The sequence below is a fragment of the Platalea leucorodia genome (genome assembly GCF_965183815.1).
Source record: "Platalea leucorodia genome assembly, chromosome: 2".
NCBI lineage: Eukaryota > Metazoa > Chordata > Aves > Pelecaniformes > Threskiornithidae > Platalea > Platalea leucorodia.
Genome location: NC_138824.1, coordinates 126,351,990 through 126,379,780, shown reverse-complemented (window position 1 = coordinate 126,379,780; position 27,791 = coordinate 126,351,990).

Genomic DNA, 27,791 nt, shown 5'->3' with positions numbered 1-27,791 from the left:
TGCATGTCTGAAGCACCTACCTAATATATTGTAATTACATAGCTTTGTGTGTGTACAGAAGCAGCATTGCTGAGCTGAGCATCTAAGCTGTGTAATGTTAAGAGCTATTAGACCTTATGGTTCAGTACAAGTGCAAAGGCATATGTTTTCAAAGAAATCAAACTTGAGTTCCATCCCTGCAGATGTGTCGGACTTTTGAGAGGCAAAAATAAGTATCAGTAAATTAGCAACCATGTTGTGTGATGAAAACAAGATATCCTCGTTCTTCTGAAAGCATTGAAGCATAAAAATGAAATATCTTGCATGTAGCCTTTACTCCACCAAAGGTCTCCTTTTGCCTTAGGAATTGTTTACCTTTTTAGGTGATATGTATCTATGTAGAATAGGTCAGTACCTATGACACTGTGAGCTTTGTGTTCTGTATACACCTGCTACTTACTGATATACTGTAACACCTGTTCTGTGGTTCTGTGATGGATTTTACGATGCTTTTATAGCACTTTATATGGCCCAACTTCAACTTAGGAGTATTTATTCCTTAGCTTACAATACTATGTACTCACCTCAAGCAACCTGGAAAGTTCATGTTCTAGGTGCTGTTCAGGTACCATGCCTCAATGTATTTGAGAGCTCCATTGGAGTTAAAAATACAACACAGGGGAAATGGGAGAGTTTTGAATGCACAGGGAGATCTGCAGATCTTGATGAGAAAGGACCAGACAAGTTCTCTGAAGCTCAGCGTCCAGGGAAGTCTGTTGATACAGGAACCTCAAGGAAGGTGAGCTGTAGGAGCCTTTCCTGCAGACAGGTCTTCGTACAAGCAAAGCCAAGGACAAGACAAAGCCTATTCATGGAAGAATGGTATTCTTGTGGGAAATTTCACTTGCTTTCTGTCAAGTTGAATTATTAAAGGTAAGGGTCTGCACTACTGAAACTCCACCGTTCCTGGTAACAAGCTAATTTTAGTGGATACTGAAGGGCATGCACCTACTAGTGTGGTAGCATGTGGTACTTCCATTTGTTTAGGTATTGTGTGTTGAATGATGTGTTAGTGATAGCTGCATTACAGAAGGACGCTAATTATGTAATGGATGCTAATTATGGCAGTAGAAGCCAGGACGTGAGGGTTCAGTTTCAGCTGCAAGCGCATACTTCATCTGACACCTTGGGAAACCATTGAGTTTGCCTCTTGGATAAGGAAGGTACAACCTTGTAAAGTAAAAATAATTATTCTTCCCTTCCATCTTTCCACTGTCTTGTCATCTTAAAGTGTCTTGAGGCAGGCCGTAGTCTCTTTCTTACTGTGGTCATATTACAATATCTAGGACAGGGGAGATCAGCTGCTTCTTGAAACATGAGTGCTACAGTACTAGACATTATCTGTAGAAGTACACAGCTTTGGTTGTCAGTAATGAAGATGATCTGTCTGCACACTGAACATTTCTATGGATTCTGGTGAGGAAGAAGTGGAAAATTGCCATTATTGGGCGGGAGAAGGGGAGGAAATGTATGTTGTACCAGAGCACAAAAACACACAAGCCATTGTGCCTTTCCAATTTCCCAATACTATTTGTTACTTAAAGATTTTCCAGTGAAATAACATGACAGTGCTGCCTACCCCCACATGAGATCTTTTACCGACATGTGGGTTGCGAACACCTGCTTGTACCTTATGCTGCACCATACTGAGAACATGAAATTGCATTTGGAACAGAATCAGCTCAAACATATCAAAAGCATCGCTGCCTTGCAGCCCCCTCTGCTCTCCCAGCCTGGGGCTGTCCTGTGAACCAAAAGTATCCAATACCTCTTTAAGTATGAGATTTTGAAAGTACTTGTGAACATCTTTTGTGAGGGGACGTAAACTGTTCTTTACACAAGTGCTCTGAGCTGTTGCTATTACATCTGTTTAACATTTCTGACTTGTTTCAGATTCCAAAGTTTTAGATATTTAATGCAAAACAATAAGGGGGAGGGGGACAGAACCCTCTCACCAGTCTTCGTTTGTCTTCATCACAAGAGGTGCTCATCCCTTGTTTCCATGGTGATCATGCAACTCTGTGATTTGCTGAAGTTCACACCTCTCTCTCAGCTATAAGAGAGGAGATGCTAAAGGAGAGGCCAATGTAATTACTAACCTTCCAGCTATCCAGCAGCCCTGGGGCTTATCTGCTTTCATCAAGAGAGGATTGTGGCTAAGGTATAAGCATCTGACAGTTAAGGGAGTTGTGCTTCATGGAAGGGTGAGGAAGGCAGGGCCGGAGGAAGCTGGGGGTGAAATGTTTGCTTACCTCTAGAAGACACCAAACGAGGTACATGTGGGACATTTTGTACAGCATTAAGCGCTGCAGGTGGAAAGGTCTAAAAGCTGATCCTGCACATATATTCTGTCTCTCACATGCACACGCACAGGTACTCACACAGAGAATCTGGAATAGCACTCAAAAAAGTGCAATTATACCTCTATAAAGGAGGATGAGGTGGGAGGAAAATTGGTCCTTTTTGATGGTAGTTTGCAGCAATACTACATTTTCATTTGCCTTTCTATGAGGGTGTTTCTAGAGCAAGCAAATGAGAAGTTAAAGGAGAAATAAGAAAGCATTTAACCTCTGTGAGCCCAAGCACTATCTTAGCTCAAAATGGGAAGGTGACAGATCATTCCACCTCATAGCAAACGAGGGCCGGATCTAGAAATCAGCATGTACCTCAGGTACCTTTTTAACATGCAAGAGGCCAGGCATGTTCTGTGAGTGACAGAACCTTCCCTTGGAATGTAAGCAGCAAAGTGAGACATTTGGTATTAGTATGATAACTGATGGGTATGCAAAATAAGCAACAATACATAGTTTGGGGACCACAGTCAGCTATGGAAGAAGTGATCACAGCTCTTGAGAAAATTCTTGGTCCCCTTTCATTCCTCAGATGGTGTGAATGATGTTGCATAATAATTGAAGGGAAATACGTGGAAGGAGAGGTTATTATTTATTCTTGCTTACTAGCAGTTCCTTCTTTTTCTTTCCCTTGCTGCTATGTGTCAAAATAAATAAAAATAAATTAGGACAAAAGGAGTTCAATAAATCCTTCAGTGGGCAAAAAAAAGAGGTGGGAGAGGAAGGACCGCAACCTGCTCTCCCCTTGAGCTCTCTAGGAGCTACTGGGCACTGTAAATTCTCCTGAACATTAAGGCCCCTGTCTGGAGCTGTTTCTGTCTCCTCTTCCTATGATGTGGGGGAATGCCGAATGACTCCAAGATCTCAGCCTCTTAATAAGATTTACTATCTCTTTCTGTCCTTGCTGTCTTTCCAAAGTGGTCATTTGGCTACAGCAACAGTAAGCATTTGTGTTTGATTTTTGCAATCCCAGAGGTTTTAAGGAGAAGGGGAAAAAAATCTTTATAAATTCATTGGGTGTCAAAGACGTGCTTGTTTGCTTTACATCTCTTAACAATCCTGCTCCACTTCCCCCTCTCTCTCTCTGTATTCTCTGTTCAACTTGAACAAAATCCATGTTTGAGCCAAAGGGGATTTACATGGTAATAGTTCACTTCAGCAGATATTTTTGTTGTTGTTCTTTAAGTGTTTTAAAAAACCAAATTCATAGAATGAGAAAGCTCTGGGGAATTTTACAAGATTCAGACGGGCTTGAAGTAGATGAACAGTGCTGGAAATAAGAAGATTTTTAGAGAAGAACCCAAGCAGTACTGAAGATTGGAAATTCCAAGTTAATAATGTCCATGGTGCGGCCCTTTTTAGGCCCAAAGAGGAGCCACTGGCTGAGTGAACTAACAGGAGTAGAAGCAAGCTTCAGGTACCTAAAGAGTTCAAATGCCTATAAGCTGTCACTTGTGTCTAGATACTTGGTATGTACTGTCTTCAAAATGAAAAATACATTGACCTAAGTCCTGTACTAAAAGCCAAAATTAGAGCCATCATTTTTAATAGGTTATATCTTTTAATTATACACAGTTTATTTCCTTGACCCCTCTTATCCCAACTAACATCTTGGATTTTTATCCACCAAGGTAAACCTGAAGAGAGTTTTCAGCAGAGTAACTGAATTTGCTGCAGTGCATGCAGCTTCTTAAATTCCAGGTGTTAAACAGCTATGCATTACATTTAGCAGAGGCTGATGCAGGGCCTTATGTGACTGTAGAACAGTTCAGAGGTGTTTGTCGGAACTGCTAGGCACACATCCCGGCACTGACAGCAGAGCAATCTTTATCTCTACCTGGGTCAGGACGGGTAGATGAGTCTCACAGTGGGCAGACACCAGGGACATGCTCAGCCTAGTCCCAGTCCAGCCACAGCGGACCACTGAGGTTCCCTGTGTGTCACTTGCATGTCCTACATCTTCATCACCTACAGAGTATCGTTTCTTCCCCAAACCCTCAGCTTGAGGCCATTTGAAGATTTTGGCATGTTGCTCATAGGAACATTCCAGTGAATTCTGAGTTGGCTGCAAAATGCCTGAGCCTGACAGACATGCTAAGAGAAGTGCCTTACTTGTCAGGTATTACTACCACTGAAACTTTCGCAAGATTTTACATGTAAATCATTATCTCCTTCCTCCCCTCTCTCCCCCACACACCAGCTTGTCTGTAGACTTGGGCAGTCAGACAGCCATAGGGAATGACTGCCTCTGGCTTTTGGTTCTGCAACACAATTAATTAGTTATGAAGGTCATTTTAGGAAAGTTAATTCCTTCCAGTTTCCTGTAACCTCACAGTAGTGTACAAGATTGGTAGAAAAGCATGCAAATTTTATCAGCCATTCTGTAACTATTGTGGCATTGAACCTTTTCACCCAAAAGTCATTGCACCAGTCATCATGTGATCACAGCATTGAAGTGTTTATGTATTGTCCGCAGCAATTTTCCTCAAAGTACTACAGAACCCATAATTATTGCAGGGAGAATAACGTTTTACCCATTAGGCCTGGAAACACTCAGAAGCATTGTCTACAGAACTGTCAACTTTTACAGGAAAATTGCTACTAGTTCAATTTAACTTGATATTGATGCAGGTGGGAGACTGAGCAGACAAGGTCGTGGTAGCCAGACTTGGTTTTTACAACCATTTCATACAGTCTGTACAGTATTGGTTTCAACAAATGTAAGTAAAAATGGCAGGGTGAAATCCTTAGCCTTATCAAGAGTAGGACACTCTTGGTTTTCCAAGTGCAGTCAGCTGCCTTGTGTCTGACTGACTGGGGATGGTCTAATTAGCTTCTTGCTTATACGATAAATAAAAAATAACTGACTTTAACTAGGTCTGAAAATTAAAAGCTAAAGCTAAAAGCCTGAGGAATACAGGAATTCGTTTGTGGAGGTAATCTCTCTCTTTATCCTTTTATCTTTCCACTTACAAAAAGTCCACTTATGGACTTTTTTGCTTGATTCACCACCTGGAATTGGTAGTGGGGTGACAGAGGGTGCAACAGGGGAGGCAGAGAAAACCAAGTGCTTTGTTTTTGTGAGTGCCCACTTCCAGTTTTACAGAAACAGCATCTGACTTGTGCAGAAACAAGGCAAGAACTCTTCCATGTGTGGGAACTTGGGAAGAGCAGCAGTTTCACACAGAGGCAGAATACCTCTAACCCAAGGAAAAACTGAGTTGATCAAAAGTATATTGCTCATCTGTGAGCCCTCACAGGCTGTGGAATACCACTCTTAACACTTTTTGTATATCAGGACACACTTGGTCACATGTGAGGCTGGAAATTTTCAGAGAACATCCTGCAAGAGGCGCAGTGATGACAGCTCTTTGCTTGCACTTAAAGCATTATGGACAAGGACTAGAGTAGATGATTACAAGAAGGAAGTTGTTTCTGTGCAAGGATTACAGGGTAGCATAGAGTTCCAGGCCTGGAAACATTTCCTCTTTTGTTCTATATAAGCATTTTAATGTAATGTCTTGGTTGATTGTGCTTTATTTCAGCTTAGCTAGCTGTCATCCCCAAAATCTGTAAATACTAACCACATATGCGTACACAGAGAACCATTAAGAAGAGGCTGAGATATGATCAAAATGAAGAAAAGTTGCAAACATGAATAAATCCATGTGGGTTGTGTTGTCTAGAATGTATAAAAGATCTGACTGTGTCTTGGAGGAACAGAGGAGATTCAGAATGCAGGAAAGCTAGACACGGTGTTTTTCTTCATGGGTGTGCAAGTGGGTTCAAAAATAGTAGAGCATGGGAAGAGCAAAACCTGAGAGCTTGCAGCTCTGTTTAGTCTTCTAGACTTGAGAGCATTGACTTACCCAGACTTGCAAAAGGGAAAAGATTTAAAAACAGTTTTCTGGTTGTTAGAAAAGCAGCATATAATGTTACCTCGGCAACCTGGGATGCTCTGTGTTCAAAGAGAGATAAGGAGAGTTTTTAAAAGCCTGGAGAAAAGTCTTCACCAGAGCTGGCCTGTTGGTGAATGGCTCTTCAGAGCAGCAGTCACCTGCATGCAGGCGTGATAAGACTTTGAAGGGCAGCTGCAGTATGTCTGGAGTCTCTTGTGTGTGTCAGCAATTAAATCTGTGCAAAAAAAATTTGCATAGGTACATGTGAGTTGTAATCTTTCATTCTCTTTAGTTTAATCTTCTTTCTTCCTGGGGTCTAAGGTACTTCTGTTCATTGATTTGGTGAGGAAGGAATAGGTGCTTCTATAAAACATCCTTTTATTTCCAGTCATGCAAAATTTACATTTAAAGCATCCTGCAGATAAATCTAATTCATCTTCAAATTCTGTGGTGGGCATTTTTTTTTTAGGTGGCAAGGTGACCCTTTGCATTGCATCTGAAAACCGCACTTCTTACAGTAAGACAAAGCAGACAGAAATGGCATGATTTGGCCATGGAGGGGGGGGGACTAAAACATTCTGTTTTAAGGTGTGATAATACTAACCTCTCTACCCACTCACCCCCCCATGCTTCAGGGGAGGTGTAGTTTTTGGGTACTTCAGGGGGTCTCCTGGAAGACAGGCTGAGACTTCCATGAGAGCAGAGCTTAAAGAGATCATGAGAGTGTTGAGCTCTCGAGATGTTGTCTAGCCCATCCTGCAGCTCAGGGGAGGATCAAGTTGCTTAGGCCATTCTGACAGAAGTTTGTCAAACCTGTTCTTAGAAGAAAAACCTGGTAGAGAGATTGTATAACTGCCTGAGGTAGGGAACTTCTAGTTCTTATTCTTACAGATAGAAATTTCTTTTGAACATCTAATCTAATTCCGTTCTGTTGCAAATTAAATTAATTACCTCCTGTTCTATCCTCAGCAGACACGGAGAACAATTGATCACCCTCGTCTTTGCTGTGTTTTACATAATGAGGGACTGTTATCGTGTCATACCTAAGGTTTTCCTAGACTAAACAAGTCATGCTTGTTCTTTTTTTTTCCTGTATCCTTATGTCCCATTTCTTAAACTTTGTACTTTTCTCAGTGCTGTGCTCATGACTCTTGTTCATCCAAGTCTTCGGGTGCAGAGCCCAATACTGGACAGGTGATGCTCAAAGATTTGGATACAGTTGTGGTGGGATGCTAGGGGTGATATGTTTTCAAAGAAATAACATGACAATAATTGTAAAATGAGTTTTCATCACCTGTAACTCATTTGGTATAGCATTCCTGACAGCTAGTAGAGGGTTTAAAATGACATCTTAATATGTAGTCTGCTTCCCTGAATTAGCTGGACAGATTTTTTTCATTTCTTTATAAATAAAAACAAAACCCACAACGTTGCTGTGCTGTTCAGGAGGACTAGCAGGCAAGTTCTTTCTCAGAAGTGAATGCTTATTAATGGTGAGTGGGGCAACTAGATGTTTTTTTTACCCCCTTGGCAGGATCAGTAACACTTGAGCAGAAGACTGGGAAGTGAGTGAGTAGAATAACCTTTCCAGCCTCTGTCAAACTAGTTGCTAAAGCCAAACACCAGCAGAAATGACTCTGGGTCACTGAAGAGTTGTTCAGTGTCACAGATTGTTTGCACAGATAGCGATGCCATTAACTCTAGCTGGTGTCCTTCACAGATCCATGTTCCTTTTGCTCCTTGAAACAGTGCTGGAGGAGGATGTTCACTTGGCTAGTTGCAAATGGAACACCCCAAAACCAGTGCCTCCTCCTGAAAAGTGGCCATTCAAATGTTCATGTTCTAGAAAAAAACTATGAGAGGCTGAGGCTAACCATATTCACCAGGGTGTTTTGAGGAGCCTTAGATGAAGAATCCATCATGAACTTATAAAACAAATTTCACCCTCCTTTCTCTCTGGGAATTGTCTGTGAACAATGTGTGATCTTCTTGAATTATTCAGCATTCAAAATCATTTGTCAAATAATTTCTATGAATAATTTTTGACTTGTAGCTTGTCCATGATCTGTTTATTGTGAATATTTGAAATCAGGTCTGACTGATTAGCTCTGATTGCACACATTGGTTACCTAGGGCAGTACTAGTCCCTGATGGGATGAGCCTAGGCCTTTGAAGCACATTTACACAGTGAATGCTTATGATTAAGAACTTTAAATTCATTCTTCACAAATAATCTCCAATGGCCACTAAAATTTGCTGTTTCTGTGAACATTTCTGCCAGTAAACTCATTAGCTAGAATAATTGCACAAAAAGAACACAAAAGGGGGAGCAAAGTGAGGCAGACCAATTTGTTTTCAAATCTGAATGAATATTGCTGAAATATTCCACTCTTCCCCAGTCTTTTGAGACTTAGCTATGTAAGAGTATTTTGTGATCTTGATAGGCCTTTTTATTCCTGAAGTTTTAACAACCCCTGTCTCTGACAGGAAGGGTCTTTTGGATGCAGTGTTGTTATGTCCATGTTCCCCCTCACCATGCCCTATCTCATATTAAGCATGATAGAAAGACATAAATCGAGGACTGAGAAAATGCTTAAGCAGTATGCGTTTTCTGCATAACCAAAGAAAAGCAGAGGGTTAAACATGGGATTAATGGATATAGTTCCCCTAGACTATTTGTACCTGATTATTCCACGGTGCTTTAAGACTCTCTGGTAAAACAGACAGAGCAGATACTTGCATTCCAGGGATCCCACAGGTTTTGATTTTATTGCTCTTGGTTTCTTTTATGTTTCTGCACAGGGAGAGAGGGTGAGCCTCTTCTTTAATTTCCTTCAGAACCAGAAGCCTGTTTTGGTGTTGGCTGATTAGCTTTGGGAATCATGCTTAAGTAGATGCCTGGCTGTAAATTTGCCATCATTCTGTCAGCTTTGGTTCCCTTTGGTTTGGTCTCTTTCCTTCTTTTTCTCCTTTCCCCACTCACTCAGGACATAAACTTTAATGATGAGATTTCATGCTCAGTCAAGTTTTTGAAAGCCACTTATGAAGCATCAATCAGATTATATACCTGCCCTGGCTGGGTGGCTGCTCTTCCCTCCCTGCAAGGGGTTGATGGTCAAAAATACATAATGAGCCGCCATTGACAGCCTATCAGACTACCACCTCTTCCTCCCTTCCTGCCTCAAAAGCCTCTGCATGCGATGGCTTAGTCCATCACCATGGAAATTGTTATTGCTCAACGTTAGTCTGGAAAGTATAATTGTGTTTCCTTTGCTTCTCGACACATCCACTGACACATTAGCTACTTTACCAGCCTTTACAGCAAAGGCCTGGTAAATCCCTTTTTTTTTTTTTTGGTACTTCCACCACTGACTAAGCACTGGATCTCATGTTTCTCAGTACATTTTTACCACTCTTCAGGTCGAGTCTCATTTGTGTTAGTCTTACTGCATGGCCTCTGGTACTCTGGAGAAATGTAGGAGAATATTCCTACAAACAGTAAACTTAATTCAGTCATACCAGCAGTGTCACTGATAAAGGACAGGGCCTAATAGCTTCTAGTTCATGTTAGGTGAATATAGTTCCTAAATTGTAGCAAAAATGTTTGGAAGCTGCTGAACATTTGCCTGTGCAAGGGCTTAAAGCATCAAGGTTTTTACTGTCCTAGCGGCACAACCTGCAGAAAATCTCTGTGTTCTTTTCCTGCCTTTCCTTCCCGTGCTGGACTTCGGTGCTAATGCCTCCTGTTTTCAGTTGACAGGAAGAAAAAGGCTGTGCTTGTGAGATGCCTGGGAATAAGCTCTAGCTATAAGTTTAAGTCATTTATATAAACCACTGTATTGCCCATCTTTGATAAAGGGGTCTTGCCACATGAGCACTTCTGACGGACTGCAGTGCAAAGTTTCACCGCTATTTAAATTACCAATGACTCTGCTGAAGAGTGTGTGGCATTGTGGCACTCATCCCTTGTCACGCAGTTGGTTGTTGCCAGCAGAGAGGAAGGGTGGACAATGGGAGACTAGATTTACTGAAGTTTGTCTTTCTAATTCTCATACCCCGGGAACAGCATCCCGAAACTATAACCAGCTATGGATCTCTGAGGTCAGCTTTATCTACTGCACTGTGCTGCTTCACTCATTACAGTGTGCTGAATATTGGAATTTGGTCGACTTCTTCTGTCCACCCCATTTCCAACTCAGCATTATTGTTTGTCAGATGCTGCCTACCCAACTGCTGTTGAAATGACCTTTCTAAATGTAAAAAAGAATAACACATAAATATCTTCCACTAAATAAGAAAGTACAGATATTAGATAAAAGAATTCTCATTACCTAGCTCTGAAGTAGAACACAGTGGCTATCTTATAGTACATTTTGACTTCTGCTAACAATATAGAACAGGAAATAAAGAAAAATCATTGTTACCATTTCAAATCATGGAGAGATCTCACAGAGGGAAAAAACTAATTACCAACATTTAATTCTGGTCAGGACATTATGGCAAGCAACCGTAAGTCTTGCAAAAAGAGTCTCAAAATTTACTAGTTTTGTAGCTGATATAAGCAAGCCCTCACAAACATCAGATGTACTGTTGGACCAACACTTGATGACTTTGAAGATGAATTTTGTTCCACTAAATAATGAACATTCTCTTTGACAAATGAATTTGGATTTTTTTTTGTTGTTGTTCCATTTGGTTCTTTGAGGCAAGCAAAGCTTATTTTATTTGTAATCTCTTATATCCTTGGAGTGTCACTAATCTGCAAGGTCTGTTCTAAATGAATTGCTGATAGCTTAAATTGTCTAGGCCTCTACTTTGCTGCTTTAACGAGTTGAAGAGTAGAATTAATACAACAGGAGTTGCAAGTGGCTTATTAAGGCTTCCCACTCCAGAGAGGAAACATTGAAAAAGAAGCAGTATGATGAAGGCCTGTTGAGCACTGCTCTCCACCTGAAGCTTTGTTGCATATGACTGACTGACTGGGGCCATGAGCTCTCCTCTACCTTTCTGATGAGACTGTCTGAATTCTGCAGCAATGTTGTTTCCAGGAATAAATGGTAACCTTTGCTCTGTGAGTACTTCATCACACCAGTAACTTATGTTCAGATTCGTCAACACCATCAGAACAATCTCCCTTCTTCCCACGCTGTTGTGTGCAAGCCTATATTCTGTAACATCCCCCTAGCTGTGCAAATACAATCCCTCTGACAAACAGCTTGTGTTTTACATGAGAAAGAACAAGATGAAACTTGCAACCCACATAATATAGAGCTTGTGCCATGATCTCTTTAGCATAGGCTTGCCCCTGCTTCAGGTCCTGAAATCAGAAACTGTTTTATGCATCGGAGGCTGCAGTCTTATTCTCGGCTAATCCTATGCTTCTGTCCTCACCACCAACTCCACTTTGCCTTTCACAGTTCTGCTGTGTAATGGGCCTCTGTCTACTTAATGAGTTGATGAGCTGTTTTCAGAGATCAAATACTCTCTTCAGTACGCACATACCTTCATCTACTAAAGCAAATTCTATTGGCTTTGAGAAAAGAAGGGTTGACAGTGTAGAAAAAAAGACTGATGAAGGGAAATGTTGTGTGATTGCTGAGCATTCAGATTTGGGAGGCAAGAAGGGCTAGTATTTTATTCCTCCAGTGTTCTGTGTATCCATCACTCAGACAGAATCCCTGTTAGTGGAAATCTAATTCTTTAGTCACTGGCCAAAGTTAATTAATTTGTAAATATATTTCATCTTCTAAGTGACAGCCCTTTCCAAGAGAGGAGCTGATAGAAAGACCAAAGGGGTTAAGGTGTCATGTAACACCATGTTCACCCCAGGAGATTGAGGTGACATCAACTAGTTCCATCTCCTCCACAAACAACCCTTCACAGCATGGAAATACTGTGATTAAAGTGAGGTGGGAAGGCTCTTGCATTGCTCCTGGTGTTCTGCTCACGATTGCTTTGCCTTTTATGAGGAGAGTACATTTAGAGCTGCATTTGTCTAGCTTTGCCATTTTTTTTCACACCAGTGACTCCTTCTCCAGTGGTCACATCTACCTTCTACCTTGTACTGCTCTCCCTACCACTTGGTCTCCTGATTAGCAAGAAGGGATCTTCTGGCTTTATCTGAAAAACATTGACTTGAAGGGCACTGGGCACATGTATGTGTGGTTCTGAGATGGCAGAACTTCCATTGAGAGACTCTGAGAAACTTGAGAACTGGGCTAACAGGAATGTCATGAAGTTCAGCAAGGAAACATTCTGCATCTGGGGCAGAATAATTCATTGTCAGTACAGGCCAGGAACCATCTCTTTGAGTAGCAGCCCATATGGGAAGGACATGGGGGTTAAGGTAACCAAGCTGAATATGAGCCAGCAGAATAAGGTGATCATCTTCATGCAGCCCAGTATGCGAAGTGTGGTTAACAGACCAAGGGATGCTCTTATTTTCCTCTGTGCAGCCATGCTGAGGCTGCATGAGGATATTGTATCCGGTTTAGGCTTCCTAGTTCTACAGGGATGTTGAGAAACTGGGGAGTGTCCAGTGGAGGGCAACCAAGATGGTCAGTAACCAAGAAAGTATGAATTATGGGGAAAAATTAAGGGAATTTTGTTTATTTAGTCTGCTGAAGAGGAGACAGTGGAGTGAGCAAATAGTAGCCGACAGCTACTTGATAGCAAAGACAACAGAACCAGACTCTTCCCAGTAGTGGCAAATGATAAAACAAGGTACAGTGGACACAAGTTGCAGGGTTCGGATGAGACGTTAAGAAAAACTTATTCACTGGGAGGGAAGTGTTGCATAGGAAAGACACACAGATTGTTGTAATATCTCCATCCCTGGAGATTTTAAAGACTTGGCTGGACAAATCCACAGCTGACTTGACCTAGTTTTGAGTGGGAAATTAGACTAAATGACCTCCAGGGTTCCCTTGCAACGAGCATTTCTGTCATTCTTTCTGTTGAATTTGTTCACTTTGATATAAAGAAAAACAAAATCAAAACCCTTTTAAGCTGAAGTTGCCAACATATAAAATGGCCATCAAACCAAAGGTCTGCTATTCTGGAAAAATGAACCTTCCGAAGCAGAAATAACGGTGTCTCTGTACAGCAATTGCAGGTTGTCTAGGACTCAGTCCTGGTCCATTTGTGCTGTGAAAATCTGTTTTGACAGAGAGGAAACTATGCTTCAGCTTCATTTAAATGAGAAGTTTTATGAATTAGATATAAAATTAATGTATTATGGGCAGCACCTTTCGTTATGTTGTTTATTTTGCTGGGCAATATCTTAACTGATGATCTGGGACTACAAAAGAAGCTGACACCACTAAAGTAACCCAACAGTGAAAGAGTTGGTAAAGTGGGAATTTAAATCATCATAGTTAACTTTGGTAGTTAACATAACTTTTGGATTAGAGATGTCTGTTATTTTTGGAAATAGCAAAACAGATGATCGGAAGAACCTCACTGGGTTGGCCTGCACATTGTTCACTTTTTCTTTTGAAAGATAGAAGGGTGAGAAACACACTTTCTAGAAATGAAAGTGCAGATTCCAGGTCTTAAGACTCATGAGCTGCATGAAATCTGAACATGCTGATCAGTATTTCCATATCTTCTTTCTTTCCTTCTTTCTTTTTCAAGAAAGTCTAAGAATTGGTTTGGGTCTCTCTGGTTTTATTTTTGACATTACTTACTGATGTTTTGACGTTGCATTAGAGCATTTGTTGAGAGCAGTGGCTAAATTCTCTATGCAGTGATGAAATAATGTATTTCTTTCTCCTTGGTATAATGCAGTGCTTATACTGTGGATAGTATAAAATTTATGGCACCTTAAATTGTTTACTTTGAGACTTCTCAGTGCTTGTAAACAAAGGGAACAGGAGGTACTTACATCTCTTAGCAACTTTAACTAGCTCTAAAAAAAAGTTTTTTATTATAGAACTTCCCAGTTTATTTCACTTTCACTTTTTCCATTTCCATTAATGAGTGAAGACATAATTTGTTAAATTCTTAGTAAGTGGGATTGAAGGGTCATCAGATTGCTAAATTAAAGGAACAAATTAAATATCAATATTAAATTAAAGTGTTGGCCAGGCTAGAGAGAACTGAGAAACAATATCTGTACTCCATTAGCAGCTTGGAAATTGTGGAAAACTATCTGTCAGCAAAAAATCCACTGTCTTCCATATATCATCCACTATCTTTGATGTGGTGGGCAAAAGAATTCACCAATGACAGGTGCTGTCACAGAATATATTTATTCCACAAGTTTTTATTTTCTCCATCAGCTACAATGATGGACAATCATGTCTTGTTTCCTGAACGATGGCAATTTCTTAGAGATTCTACAATTGCTGCCCTTGAAGACTGCCTGTTTTGTGAACCAATGTCAAAATCTATCTATATGCCTGTATAAAACACTTATCACTGTGGTATTTAAGCACTCTACATGGATTAAAAATGAACAGTGAAGCTGCCTGGAGGATAGTCAGTAAAATCTACTTAAGTTTTGGATTTTGTGATATAATGTGATTTCATTGGGTTGACAGAGGGACACAAAGAAACATCAGACACTTCACAAAAATTTCGAAAAAGAACTGTTCATATTTTTTAACTCAAAAAGAGATTAAAGTATTGAAAAAATTGAGAACAAATTCTAGTTGTCAATGTGACTTAAACCTTGACATGCAAAAGAATAAGGGGTTTTTACTTACTTGTATGACGATGAGAGGTGGGTTTGTAATCAGCCTATACCAGGCTTTGCCACTAGAATGACACTTCAGGGGAGAGAAACATCTCCCTGTCCTGTTCCATTTTCCCCTCATCAGTACGTCAGCTGAATATTAACAAAAAATATGGCAGCAGGTTAAACAATGGCTTCAGAATGCAGGTTCTTTGGTTTTCAAGACTTCCATAAAACATACTGTTTCCAAAGGCAAGCTGCTTGACCTCTCGGATAGTGGTCCAGCGGTACATTTGGCTCAACAAAGTACAAAGCCTGCAACATGGGAAAAGAGACTCTCAGCTAATCACTTGGCTGTGTTCCCATCACCTCAGAAAACAAAATTTTGCCCTTCTACTGGAATCAGTTTATAATTTAAGAATTGTTTAGAAAATCTTTTAAGCATTGTACCTGTTCTGAATAATTCAGGAGACCCTAGCTGTATACCATGTATGAATGACCTGTTTGATGTTAAGTACCTCTCGTATCTTTCTGTCAAGCTATGAACTCCCTTTTGTTTCCAGAGCATTTTTTTTACTACAAAACTATTCTGCACCTTCCCCTTGACTACATAGGCTCCAGGCTGAGTTGAGACACAGAAGAAGAGACAGAAGAAATTAATGCAGTCAGCCAACACTTAAAACGTAGGGATACCAATCCTTGTTGGGTGAATAACACTGAGGAAAAGATAAAATTTCTCATAGTGAGAGAGGAAAGCTCACCATTGTTGAGTAAAACTCTGTCAGGCTATTGGTTGAGTCAAGATGATGGATCTGCTGGAGGGAAGTAAAATAATTAGCGATAAGCTTAAGGATGTCCTTTTGGAATTAAAGAAGGCCCCCATGGATGGGGGTGGCAAAAGCATGGAGCTCTTACCCCTTTTCTGAGAAAAGTTTCTATTTCCTTAAAGAACAGATATAAAGAGGGAGCTGAGTGGGCTCTGGGAGTCACCCAGGAACGGGAAGAACCAACAGAGTGGCAGATAGCTCCCTACACCTGTGTCTAGGGCCCACATAATTAAAGCGATATGCAAAGAACAAAAATTTTCATTACCTTGCAAGAGTTATTGACTAATTCCAAGTATCTGTCTATGATTAAAGCATCAGCAACATTCTGGCTTGTAGTCTTGAGAAAAGAAAGCATGCATATGCCATCAACCATCTCCTTGGCAGTTTGAAGAAATAGCACCAATTTGTGTTGTGTTTGGCATCAGCTGAAAAATTGTATTTTGGGACAATGCTGGAGAAGCTAATATAGATGCTTGCCACAATGAAGGGAGTATGTAAATCCTTGGGATAGACAGTAACTGAGAACACGTACAGACAGATCTGAAGAAGATTTAGGCTGTCAATAATATGCCCACCCTAACGGACCAAAGAAGTGTGCAGTTTGGTAAATACATGGCTTTGAATGGCTGTCCAGAGCAGCAACGTGAGATCATAGTCACACAAAGATGCCCAGTAGAGATAGGATATGCATTCTTATGAAGAGTTTGAGAAATAAATGGCAACTAATGACCAAGGTCTTAACAGAGGGATAGTAGGTAATGTTAAACACGAAGCTACCAGAGCAGGTACTAGAGCATTTATCTATATAATGTGTTCAAAACTGGAGGCCAATGAGTTATGTATCATAGCTGCAGCAAAACCTGAATCTCAGTATATACAAGTGGAGAAAGATGTCCTAGCTTAGCTCATGGTTATGAAAAATTTCCAGGATGTATTTGTTGGAGGCCGGTATTAGCTGAAACTGACTGCAAGCCATTCATTGCAGTTTCCAGTGAAGCACTGGGCAGACACCTGCCAGGCATAGAGGAATTATTTTTTCTGTCCAGCTGCAAATGTATGATTTGCAAACTGAATAGTGGAGGAAGAGGTCTGGTGGCTGCAGTTATACTCTTGAGCATTTGTAAGAAAGATTTATAGTAAAAGCACGCAAACAACCAGGGATATTTCAATCTGATTAAAGAAAAAACAAACAAACAACAACAACAAAAACCAACCAAAAAAAAACCAACAAACAAACAAACAAAAAACCCAACCTTCCTAATATCAAGAAAATGTGAAGAGTTGTCTTGATAATATAATTAAGGAATAGAAATTTTAGAAAATTAGTGAAACTGTTGGCCAGGAGTTTATATTTTTAGGATATTAGGATTAAGGAGAAGTTCTCAATACTGCAAAGGATTTAGTTTAAGGGAACTAGGATGATGATCTGAAACATGTTACAGGGAAATATGATTAAAATGATACATGAAGGTCATTGAGGGATTGAAAACTCTGAGAGAGGTCGGAGGTATTTTCCACTGTTCCTCAAATGAACAGTGATACTGAGAAAACTACCAAAGTGTCAGAAATAGAGGTCAATGCACTAAAAGAGGCCAGGTTGGCAGCAGAGGAAAAATTTGTCCTTGAGCAAAAGAGGCACAGATTTGCAGAAAAATGTACTGGTTCCCTTTGAAAACTTATGTGAGGATGCTACAGCCAAACAGGTGTTTGCACTTGTCAAATGAATTTTTGCTGGAAATAGCATATGTGATAGATTCTGAAAATGGTGAATTGATTAAGGTTGTGAAATGTATTGCTCCCCACTTGCAAAACAGAGGAAAACATATGGTATGTTCATCCAGTGTAGCAACATGAATATTCGCTGTGACCCTGATCCTCAAAAGTATTCTAACCCCCATTATTTATACAAGTTGGATGTGATCTCAGGGCATTACTGGCACGGACTTTTCTGTTAGCTTCTGGCCTGGGGTTGAAATGCTATTAAGACTTTTTAATGGAGGAAATGGGCTACATGTGCATCTATCTAGTGGAAGAAGGACTTTGGAGGTAAAGTGTCCTGAGGGCAAAACTTAATCAGATTTTGGAGTCCCCTTTAACTTCTGGATATATAGGTTGGATTAAGTCAGCAGTAGAGATACAACTCGTGAGTCTGGTGAGAAGTTTTTATTTGTTTATTTTCAGAATTAGATTAATAAATTGGAAATTACATTTCATTTTCAAACCCCAAGGATTACTCTGACACTGCTTATGATGTTGGAGCCCAGTTCTTGCAGAAGTACAGTAATGAGCTACATCTATTTTTACTTTTGTGGTGAAATGTGATTTCATTAAGCATATAAAGGAACATGTGCGTGGTTTGTTGGGGGGGGTTTATAAGTTTTCCTGCACGTGTGGCTTTTTTTTAGTCTCCATGAGTGCACAACATACAGAATTTTGAGACCAGTGCCAATGAAATGCCACTGACTCTTTCATCTAGAGCCTTGCCCTTTTCAGAAAACACCCAGGGCAGAGGCAGCCATCATGGGGGAGGCTGTACGACACCTCTGCAGCACTAGCCAGTGTAGGACCAGGAAGTTCAACCCATTAGCTCTCTGCCCACTGTAAATCCACTCCTGATCTTATCTAGATTAGCCATTTTATACTTTTCCCACTTGTCGACTTACAGTCTCATTTCAGGTCTTATCTCAGATTATCTCTCTGATTCTTTCCTGCCTGTGCCACTTTGTCTTTCCCCTTCTATAGTCATTTATTATTTAATACTCTTCTGGGGTTGTGTTTTGTTTTTAAACTCTGGAAAGCTGTTCGGAATGGTGTCCATAAAAGGAGCTGTACAGGCATGCTGCATTGTAGCTGTTTCACCCAGGTTATGGGTCTTATCACAGGTGGACTATGTCACACAAGTTATCAGTTGCCTCTGCATCGGAGTAAATGGAGGCAAAGTATCAAGTGTAACACCCATGCAGGCAAGTTGCAAAAGCTTCTGTAGCTGCAGATGTGCAGTAGAAACATGCTAACATGTTTATACTCTGCAGTTTATTGATGGAACAAAGTATGGGTCACATCAATTCAGAGTTTCGTTTCTGGGAAGGGGGCAGCTCTGTCAGTTGTTAGCTTGGAATTAGCATGGAATATACCTATTAGATCTTTGTAGAAAGCCTGCCAATTTTCATTATTTCAGTCCAAAATGTCCACTCCTGGGGTATTCAATACAGCTCCTGCATCTATGTTCTTTGTATACTTTAATTATGTAAATTACATGTCAGTAATATGAAATCCCAGGTGGTGGGGAATGGCACAGCACAGGCAGTCTTATAACAACATTGTTAATAGAGAACAAATGCTCCCTTGTATGTGTGCTTTCAAAAGCTGTCACTATTAGTGCTCACAGAAACTTAAATGGACAGGAGAGAACAAAAAGTATTCACTGTCTCAGAGATTCTCTATCTAGCCTCAGCTGGGAAACAACGGATGATAGAGAAGACAGACAGACAGACAGCTAGACAGACAAGGTAGCACAAGGCATGAGGTAGCAGTCCCACTATGCTCTAGTGGTGCACAGGCCTGCTCAGTTTTTTCCCTTTTATACTTACTTACAGAATAACTACTGTTTAAGAAAGTGATACAGGGATGCTGAACACTGTAGGGATTCTTCATACTGTCTTGGTGGTCTCGGAGGGCGGGCATCACAATTTGTACTTTTTTGTAAAGACTTGGAGAAATCAGTGCGCTCTGATAAAAGTCTGAACAGCTTTGAACATTGGGATATTGAAGGCATGAACTGCACAGTATGGATGTATGAGCAGTTTCCATGCCTGCCTGTCCTTTGTGCTGACTGGGTTTAGAGGTGCTTGTATCAGTGCTTGCATGGGCCCAGGATTTTGTTTGGCACTACAGAGAGCACATACTGCAAGGTGCTGAGTGCCCTTTGGGACACAAGGCACCGGGCCTCATGCAAGCAGCAAGGAATTGTCCCATCAGGTAGTGTTGTTTCTGTCATCAGAGAGACACAGAGGATTTCTTTTCCCCCTCTATCACTCCTGTGGTCTGCATACAACTATTTACACAGGTACGACGGGGCAGTGTAGATTCTTGTTCAAATGAAAGTGGTTGCTAGTGATGGATTATATGGCCAGATTCTCGCTTAGAAAAATAGGTTGCCAAATATTTTAACTGCTGTGTTAAACATTTGCTACAAAACAAGTTTGAAACTGAAATTAGAAGAGCCTAAATTTGTACATAAACAAACCTTATCTTTTAACAGAAGTTTCCCCTCTACCCCCGTACCAGATCCTTCAGGGGTCAGTGTGTAAGCAGCCAAGTCTAAGCACGTGGAAAGGAGCCGGTGTCATTTCTTCTGCTTCTGCCATAGACTTCTTTGTCCTTCTGCCTGTCCCTCAGCTCTGAAACACTGTCAGCGTTCTCATAGCACCTGTATCTATCTTCAGGGTTGTTGTGCCTGCCTGCATATCCCCCTGTTTCCTACAAAGTGCTTCTGGCTTGCAGATGCAAGAGGAGGAGGTTGCTTGAAGCCTCTGTGGAGATGTTAAAGGAGCAGGGAGCAGCTGTGGGAGACATCACCATTCCAAAGGGTTTAGACATACACCTCCCATTTTAATTTCCTCCTAATTTCTGTTCTCAGACAAAAAAAAAAAAAAAAAAAAAAAAAAAAAAAAAAAAAAAAAAAAAAAAAAGACAAGGGCTCAATTGCTTTCTTTGCCACAGACTTTCACTGTGGCTATAGTGCAAGTCACTTTGTTTCTCTGTGTTCCTACCTGTATAGGGTGATAGTAATGTTCTTTTCCTCATAAGGATTTTATAAGGCAACATATAAATAAGATTTTGGAAAGCTAAAATGATGTGGTGATAGGTATGTAAGTTATAAAAGCATCTAAGCTTATGTATGGTAATTAAAGCATATGAAAAATTGTCTAAGAATGATGTAGTGATGCACGCCACATTCTTTCCTTTTTTTCTTTTAAAGTAGCCTAAATTTACAAATGGCTTGCCTGTATTGATTTTAAGAGAAATTAAAAGGCCCTCCATTGACAAACCACTCTCTGGATATGTTTAGTCTGTGAACTCTACAAGGGAAAATGAAAGAAAATAATTTTTAAAAAAGAAATTAAAGCTTCAGCAGTGACTGGATATCATCTTAAATCTGTTGCGTTTGAACCATTCTGTTTGCAGAAGTTTGTAGTGTCCTAAAGTTGTAGCCTAAACTACTAAGTTCTGGTCCTAGACATCAGGAGAGTCTAATGAATGAGGTGAGTTTATTAATATTTTTACTAGTATTTTAGCCGTAAGGCATGCATTTTTAAAGGGTCACATGGACTCCAGTGATCAGTACTATATTGTAGGGAGTTGTGGTGGCTATTTTCTGTGTCGTTGAAAATTACAGGTGGTTGGGAATGTTCCATGAGAATGATTTTCTGGGAAAAGATTTTTTACAAAACTGAAACTTTCTTTTGGGAAATCAAAATGAAAAACTTCATTTTATTGTCAGTTCAACCTAAATCATAAAACTTAATTTTATAGAAGCGAGCCAATTCTTTTATTTTGACTCAGTTCAATACATGTTTAATTTCAACTTTTCAGTTTGTTGGGGGACCAGAATGAATGTTGAAATGTCAATATTTCTCACTGGATGGGAATGTTACCCAGCTGTACTTGAAGTGTCGTTGAAAAATTCTTCTTCGGGTGTCATAGAATGAAACTGCTAATTCTGAGGCTATTTTCAGTATATGCTTCTTTTCCTGGATGGTGAAGGAAGCAAGTGAATCTAACAGTTATCTTCCTTAGTCAGTTGTAAATCAAAAGGGGGACTTAAACCTGTGACATTTAAAGCATAGCACCTTTAAGCAGCACCTTAAAGCTCAAGCCCATACTGTGTGACTTAAAAATCTCTTCTTCACAGACAAAACTGTAGCAGAATCATTGTTTCTAAATTTTGCCTAGGCATTGCTGGCAGGGAAGAGTGGTCCATGCTAAGGTGGTCCGAGTCACCTTCTATGCCAGGCATTTCTCTGTTTCTGCTACCAGTGGCTCAGCTCCACAGGTGGCGGTATTTGTGAACGCTTGTACACTCAGCATAATATGTAACTGCTCATCATTCTAAGCAGGTGAAAAGGCCAGTGGCCATCAGCATCACAACTGGAGCTTACACCAGCGCAAAGCTCAGTTGGACAGTGCAAGGAGTGCTTCAGTCTGGGGAGGCAGAAGAGGCTATAAAACTGAACTGGTGCCCAAGCCAGCTTTAAAATCAGCGCACCCTGCTCCCTGCTATTGCTCTCCTCTCTCCCAGGAGCAGCGCTGCCTGTGTTCCTGCCTGCTTCTCCTCCTTTTTTCCCTGCGTACTCATGGCGTGTCATCTACGATCCTGGCCCCAAATGTGGGGCCAGACTGTCTGTCTTTGCAAACACAAAAGTGAGCCTTTACGTGTGCCACCAATAATTTTGAGAGCTTAAATAGCATCTTATTTAACACAGCTTTTAAGAGTTGTTTACGATCCATTCAAGGCCAGCTTCCTTATATTTCTCTATGGGGGAGTGTGTGCGATTGGTGTTTCCGAGCCCTTCTGCTGTTCTCTCTTGCCTGCCAAGCCAGGAGTTCTGTTACTTCAATCTGTGGGAGCCTGTCATCATTTAGTATTTGGTGAGGAGAAGAGAGGGTGAAGCAGCTTTCCCCTGTACTGTTCCCCCAGCCATTACTGACTCATTAAAAGCATTTACTTCTTGTTAATTCAACGTGGGCAGTGTCTGAGCAGTAGCTGTGATGGGAGCTAGGAAAACGAAGGCTCACGTTTGAACAGAGAGTAACCCGCAGGAGGGAAAATACCCTCTGCCTTTAATGTTGTCTTAAAACATGGAAGTCAAGGTGTTATTAAACAAATGCATCTGCTTCAATAGGATGTCAAGGGTGTCAGCCTCTTCCTTTTTCTTTGTGATTGTCCTAAAAGCAGATGTTTGATCAAGATCATATACTTCGTTAGGGGAGATCCTACATTAACCCCCGCTTCCTCCTCCCACCCCTGAAAAAAAAAGGTCCTTTTAATCAGCTGCTAGAGTGCTGTACCAATTACCTCCCTACAGGGTGACCTTTTTATCTCGTAATGGCATTTTGGAATCCAGTCGCCCTAACCACACTGGGAGTGTATGCATGTCACATTTCCAATTCTCTCTCTCTTTTCCCCCCCTGCTGTTGTTGGCACCGAATATGGCCTAATATATTCATGACCTAATTAGAGTAATTTTTGCATAATAACGACCTCCCAGGGGAAACTTTTTTTTGGGTGATTTTTGCATGTGCGTGTGTGTGTGTGTGTGCACGCTCACACTGTTCAGACACATTAACTGGAACAAGTGTTTCTTAATTTTTAAGTGTTTCTCTGGTTATTAGAAGTATTTTTATGTCATTTAAAATGGAAATAATGCAACAGGAAACCCCAGAGGAGGAAGACGTTATTTGTTTTATTTTTCTGCTCTGGATTTCTCTCTGTTACTGTGAAGCTTGTGTCCTCTCTTCTGAATGTCCAAGACAGCATCATGCTGCCTTGCCATTATTGGATCTCAGTGCTTTCAAGGCTTCATCTCATCCTTGCCAGCTTCATCCTTCCCCTCTGTCATTCAGCTTCTTTCCCTCATGTCCTCATTTGACCTTCAGTTTTCAACTGAATCCTTCATTTGCTGTGATGGTCACTTACTTGACCTTATCTTTACTCAAGGGCTGTGCTCTCTCCCTCTGTCCCTGACATCTCAGGCCTGGTCTGTGTGATCTGCTGCAGTGGTAGCCTATCTTTGCAGGCTGTCTCAGCCCGTAATGACCCTTATTGCATTACTGTCCGACTTACCTGGTACTTGATGTCTCCTCTGTTCCTTGCTGACCTTGCTGTTTTCCCTCACTCTGCAGTTTCTGTTTTCTTCTCTTCAACTTCTACTGATCGTCTTTCCTGGAACACAGCTTCTGCTCCCAGCCCTCTCTAGCACCAGTTCTTCCTTCTCTTCCAGTCCTTGCTGTTTTTTAGCTATTGTTTTCCATTTTCAGTTTTCTAAAGAATGTAAGTTCAACCCTTTCTAGCAGAGATCGTGGGCCACATTCCTCAGTGTCATTGATATAAATAAAGTAAGTCTGTTGACCTTGACAGTGTTAGTGGAGGTTTACACCAGCACGACATATTTATTTTCATAAGCATATTAATCGTACTTTCCCTAAACTGCTGTTTAAAGAGCATTAAGGGGTAGCGTTCAGAGCACTTACTTGCTCTAAAATGACACTACAGGATGGATTTGCTGAAAATTTTATCTTATTTGGTTTCTGTTTTCCTATATGTTTATTTTAGTTGCAGTAGGTAGGTCACTCAGGGTTTACGTCAATAAGGAAATGATAAGCTTTCTATAGCCAAATGTTTTGTGGTGTTAAAAAAGTCCTTGTGCCTTCCTGCACTCCTCATTCTTTCAGCCTGGGGCTCTCCATACCCAGCTCTTCTGACTTCGTCCTGTATCACTTCCTACAATTCCAGGTTTGCCCACTTCAGTTCCTTTGTACACACGTATCCAGAAGCCTTGCAAATGCCTCCTGTTATTGACTTGAGACTATCACTGTTTAAAAGCCAGGATGAGCCCTGGATGGATCTGCAGATCCATCTCTTGCTTCTGTTACAGTCCTTCATCCCGTGCCTAACTCTGCCAACTTGCATCATGTCTGGTTGACAGCATCCCCTGTCATTTCCAGTGTGGGTACATGCACCAACAGAGGATGGAGAATTAAATAAGCGTACCCCAAAACACTTGTTATCAAAATCTTGTTTTTTTAGAAGAGGTTGTGGGAATGTATCAGTCCACATTAGAAAGCCCCATGAAATGTTCCTCAGTGCTGTTCACTGTAACACAAATGGGTTTGGGGATAGCTGCAAGATACATTATGCAAAACTGGGGTATTCATAAGACTGTTTCACATCGTGGCACCTCTGTGTTTTGATGTTGGGTTTTGCATTGCTTTCTCATGTGCCTAGGCCTTAGCATATACAAGGGAACGTGCACATGATAAGTGGGAACTGCTGCAAATGTACGAAGGAGTTGGAGAATCGCCATATCTTTCAAGCCATAGGTCAAATGCACCGTGCATTTCATCGTCTTCATGTGCAGTTTCAACCTAGGCACATGGATTGTGTATTAATACCTACAGATTGTGGGCTAATGGTCTTAGGGGTGAGTAAGAAGGTGCAGATGTCAAGGTTCTGAAAGCTGCTTGATTAGTGTATAAAACTGAAGGTACTGCAGGAACAGGTGGGCTTGGGTGTGGGGATGGAAAACAAAAAAGGAGGTGTGGATAGATTTGAGGTACTTCTGAATGTTTTCACAGCAGTTCTGCCTAATGCTCCATCTGTGCTTGTGGGCTGCACATGGAAAGGATGGCATATCCCTTTCAGATCACTGGAGGAAGGGTGATTTTGAGGATTGTGATAAGCTCTGTGCATGGGGGAATAATTCATAACCAGAACAGAAGAGGCTGTAAGAGTCTTGCAAGCCAGTGTGCCAATTAGCTTTGGTAACCTTTTCAATCTTGCTTCTGCTGTTCTTTGTCTTTCTTGTTTCAGTCAGACAAAATTCATATGTTATTTACCCTTTTCCTTCCTGTAACACCCAACAGTGATCTTGAAGGGGGAGCATCTCCTGAGCTAAAACAGAAAAGCAGAGGGACAGAAGGCGACCACTGTGTTCAAATGGGAAGCAATAGAGAAGTGGAAAACACGTATTTTGATTCTTGGTCATATCAAACCTGTATTCCTAACTTTCCAGAAGTTACATAAGGCCTGAAACTTTTATTCCCAGATTCTCCTATTCTTCAGAGCTTCAGTTAAGAACACCAAAAAGGGTATGCTTTGAATCTGAACTCTGACCACTTGAATATGTGCATTTAGGTTTTTCAGAGCTGACCTTCTTAGGACGTTACTGTTATATGTTGCTTCTGTCCCCCACTCCTTTAGAAATTATCCTGGTACTTCTTCCTATGAGCTTGACCAGGATCAACAGATCCTGTGACATCATGACAGTGACAGACACAGAGAGGCATATGAACAGGATGTCTCTGAACTGGAGCAAGATCAGGTTTTGAGTTCAGTTTGGTTTTTGTGGTGGTATTTATGGAGAGCTCTGATTAAACATAGTCTCCATGCCTTGCTTTTGGCCTTATTATGTCCCTAACAAGGGAATAATGTGGGGGTTTTTAAATCTAAGGTTCTGATGGGTCTTCAATTGCAGGATATTATTATCAATCTCTTCAAACATGTGAGTTGTTTTTGTAGCATCACAATCCTGTTGCTCTTATGTGCTCTACGTTTACTGGAGTAAAGGCATTTCTTGATTAATTCCTCTTATTACTCTTACCTGTAAAGATGGTCCTGGTGGCAAAGCTGAGCATATATTAGAAATCAGGAGCTTTGGTTTGGCCATGCTTTATCATATAAAGAACTAACAGTGACTCAGGATGCACAAATTAGATTTTTCCAAAGAACTTACTTCAGAAGTGCAAGGCTTGACATTTAAAGAACAATGAGAAATCTAAATCGCTACTTACTGCTTCCTGACACCTTCTTGACACCAGGTGCATCTTCTCGCTCTATCCAAATGGCATAAATCTGGAATAGAAAAGGGGATGACACTCAAGAGTACTCAAGAGAGTCTGGACCTCCCATAAGCAAGAAAAGAGAGTAACAAAAAACACCCAACCAAACAAACAAAAAAAAATGGAGCAGAAGCAACTATATTAGGCTGAATAGAGAAAAAAATCCACTCTAACGTCCCCTGACAACTTTCTAATACTGCTCACAGTGTGGTACTAGGAGAGTATGAAAATCTTCCCTTGCTAATTCCCCACTCCCCAAAAATCTTGAGATGAGTAAAGGTGCAAAGGCAGAGAAGGCTTGCTTCCCTTTTTTGTAAGATTTCCACAGATACATAATTAATCCTTAAATCTTGTACCTTCTGTTCTGTTCTGACTATATCATTTGAGGTCCAACTGTTGCATCCTCTTGAGGATTTCTAAGGGAACGAAACCTCAGCCTGGAAAAACTGGGCTTGGTTCCTTTGTCTCATGTCACCTCTTAGCCTGATTAACCACAGCAAGTATCTCAGGGAGAGAGGAGTCTGTGGCTGCTGGGTAATCTGGTTCAGAAGGTTTCTTTAACAGCTGGATCAGTAAGTGCTTCTTCCAGGTGTCTGTTTCCTTGTTTGATCTGGTTGACTTTTTCCCTTTTCATCATCCTTTTTTTCTCTTGGCACTTTATTTTAATTCATCTACGAATGACCCACCCCCTCTCTAGATGCCTCTCCATATTTAACTGCTTCCTGACCGTTCTGTGGGCTTGGCACATCCCTAGCCCCAGGACCCTTATGTAAGAAAAAAGCCCCAAACTCTCATTATTGAATAGCCTTTTTGGGCAAGGCAGTGGACTGCTTGGTCCTGACCTTTCTTGCAGCAGCCAAGCCTCACCTGCGAAGGATGGCAGTCAATGCCTCACTCGGTCATGCAGAGCCAGCACAGACCCAGCAGGGTTTATTAGGCTGGGCTCTGCACCCCACCTTGCTCGTAAGGGACACATGCCTCCCTGCTCTGCTGCCAGCACTTTCAGCTCTCCTCCCAGCCTCACCTCCTGTATGTGCAGAAGGCACCTTCTTTGGGTGCTGACAGAAGAGTAAAACGTGCAGGTCCCCCACCCTGTCATTACTCTTGATAAAGCATGTTGCGTGAACATCTGTACCCTTTTCAGATCACAGCAGGGAGTGACCATAAAGCTCTCATGCACCTGTAAGAACACAGAGTTCCTCACAATACAGTGCTTCCTGGTTTATTAGACTGCAACGCTGCCACTGGATCCTCCACCCACCATCCAATAAAACAGTTTACAAGCCCCAGCAATTGGTTCCATCTCTCAGCAAGGCTAGTGCTTGCAAAGGCCATTGACTTTCCTGACAGAACATGTTTTCATTGGAAAGTGCCTTTT